Source organism: Bombus flavifrons, chromosome 12 (genome assembly GCF_040668555.2).
Source record: "Bombus flavifrons isolate JBK064 chromosome 12, iyBomFlav1_principal, whole genome shotgun sequence".
NCBI lineage: Eukaryota > Metazoa > Arthropoda > Insecta > Hymenoptera > Apidae > Bombus > Bombus flavifrons.
Window position 1 is genome coordinate 1,742,256 of NC_138453.1, and position 2,957 is coordinate 1,745,212.

At 32.6% G+C, this 2,957-nt stretch overlaps 1 long non-coding RNA gene across 1 annotated transcript; it reads left to right on the top strand.

Annotated features, from left to right (window-relative positions):
* Nucleotides 1-706: 706 nt before the first annotated feature.
* LOC138185567 (uncharacterized) lies at nt 707-2,636 on the top strand. The gene is made up of 2 exons (XR_011174659.1): nt 707-1,721; nt 1,826-2,636. It is a non-coding gene; the product is annotated as an uncharacterized LOC138185567 (long non-coding RNA).
* Nucleotides 2,637-2,957: the final 321 nt, after the last annotated feature.

Sequence of the window (2,957 nt, forward strand, 5' to 3'; positions counted from 1 at the left end):
ATATTTTGCTAGTGTTCTACCTCGAGGTGTGTTAATTTTTGAGCCTCATAACATGTGCTTTGCATTGAAGTCTTCTGCTGCGATATATTTGTCACCTAAGGATTAAAAACACTGTTTTTGTAATGTCACCATTTTTGTAATATCATTTTGTGTTGCGGTGGTGCATATACTGCTGACATCTGGAAGTAATTGCTGTTGGTTTGTATTGTAACGGTGGTTGCTTGAACGTGTTCCTGACTAATTTGACTATGTAAGTGGTGTTTGATATCGTTTCTTATTATCACTGCTGCCCTTCTGTGTGCTTTTCCTAAGGGTGTCTGGTATCATAGATGGTGTAATATGGTATTTTCATATAGCTTTTTGGTGTGAAATGTGTTTCTGAAACAAGTAATATATCAATATTATTGTTATACAGAAATGTTTTAGTTTCGAGGGCCCGTTGTTGTAGACCATTGGAGTTCCAAGCTGCTATTTTCAGTGTGTCCATTTCTATCTTTTACTTAACATGTTTGTAAGTAGTTGTAGCATGACTGTAATTTGTTGTGTTTGTTGTCTGAGTACTGCATTTTGCTCACTTATCATTTTTGTTAGCATTTCAGTGTTTTTAATGGATTGCTTGAGCAGTTCCTTGATTTCTGTAGCATTGTTAGTGTTGTTTTGGTTTTGATTGTTTAAGGGTAGAGTTTGGTTAGTTACATCTTCTATCAGTGAACTGAAAGAATTTTGGAGTGGGATGTCTTGTAACCACTGTTGCTTTTCTGTATCTGAAATTTTTATAGCGCTTGTGCCTGGTATTATGTTATGCTTTTTGTGAGTTGTTGCTACCTTCCAGTTTTCATCATTTCCTTTTGCAATGTTTCCACTTCTTTTATAGCTGAACTGTCCTGTTCTTTGTTGAGTGGTTTAATAAAGTTTTTCTCGTTATTTTATTTTTATCGCATATTTTTATTGCTTTCATTATTTTTATATTTCATCTTCTTATTACATGTTTGCTTTTCATAGTATTCACAACTTTTGATTATTTAAATTGCATAAATATGAAGGTAAGTTAGGGACAAAAATGTAAGGCATCGTACTATTTTGTCAATTTATATTTAATATACAACATAAATAAAGTTTATTCTATATACATATATCGTTTTACACTGTTATTGTTTATGTGGTCCAGTCGATTAGACTAAAATATTGATATTTAACATAATTTATCAATATAAACTTATCTCAGAAAATGTAAATATTTAAGAAAGTTGGTGAAAGAAAATCAGAGAACATATCTTTAAAACAGGGAAGGTACAAAAAATTTAGTAGCTTTGTTTAATTTTCAGTACTTTGTTGCATCTGTTATTATTTATCCGCCTTGGTAAAGATTTATATAACTTCTTAATCGTTTCTTGGATCTATTGGTGCCATTCATGTTCAATGCATTGTTTTATCTCGTCGATAATTAGAAATTGTCGGTCGTTGGCATATACCGTAAGATATCCCCAAATATTTTCGATAATGTTGAGAGCCAGAGATTTTGCTGAGTAATTTAGAATTTGAACTTCTTCATTTGCGAAAAATGTGTTTGCTACTTTGGTTGTGTGAACGGAGGTATTGTCATGTTGAAATATGAAATTATTTCCAGCAATTCTTTACCCTCTTAACCCCTTGGCCTATAACCACGAGCGAGACTCGTGGTAAAGAATTTGTGCCATAAACGGAACCCACGAGTCTGACTCGTGGTAATTTACAAATTGCTAGTGATTCATTATCCACTTTGAAATAATAAATTGTTTTTGTTAACTGATCAATTGATCATGATTACGCCCTAGACGTTTTAAAGCACTATTTGTCCTCAAACGTTGTTTATTATTTCACAATTCCTTTTGTAGCCCCTAAATATACATGTCATAAGAAGTATACATTTTGCGTCAGTTCGGGCACACGGCTGAACAGATGAACGGAACGGCGCGCGACCGAACTTCTTGCTTACTATGGCCAAGGGGTTAATTAAATTTGAATTTTTTTAACAACGCCCTAATAATTGAGTATTATAGAATATGATGAGCATACTCAACATAGTTGTGCAAAAGGACTGCATTGCACTAAGAGGAACATTGAGCAGCCGCTGTGCCTTTAAGTACTACTATCGGCACTTCAGCATCTGTGGAGCTATTTTGCTCTCTAATGTGATGAAGAAATATGTGATGCAACTTTTCTTGAGCGTTTCTTCAAGATAAAAGTCTGCTTTATCGTGTGGTATGATTTCACTTAACGCTAGACTCTTATGTTTTAAGATAAATTGAAAAATATCTGAACATTGGTGCAAAATTGGTATCCTTTCACTTTTAATCATAGTTTAAACATACATTCATAACGTATCGAAGACCGATAGCAGTGTATTCAGGAAAGTGTACAAAATCTTCCGACGTAAACAGAAATTGAACAACTTTTACAGCTATGCCACCAAATTTGTTTAAGTCTGAAAACTATGAATGGTTTTCAAAATCTCCAGAAACTAGATTTGCTAGAGAAAAACGATCTGTAGATTTGGAATTAGCGCCAAAAACATTATGAAAACACTTAATAGGAATGGGAACATCGAGAAAAGTTGAAATTTGTTGGACAGTGTTACATTATACCTATACATGGCTTCCATCTCAAGTATCTTACATTTGCACCCATCGCTCTTTAAAGAATTTTCTGATCGGCATATTCTGTATACAAGAATATCATCAATTAAAGAATAATGTTACCTAAAATCTCTCTCTCTCTCTCTCTCCATAATATTATTTATTAATATTTTTCTCTCTCTCTACTTTAAACTACCAGTATGATTACATATGAAATATGCCATGTAAACTTACTGTATTGAATTAACGATATCTTTGTATTCAAATCTATTTTTCCTAAAAACTAGGACAGTAATTGAAAAATTATAATTATAAAATTATACTTTATTTTTTATTTATAGG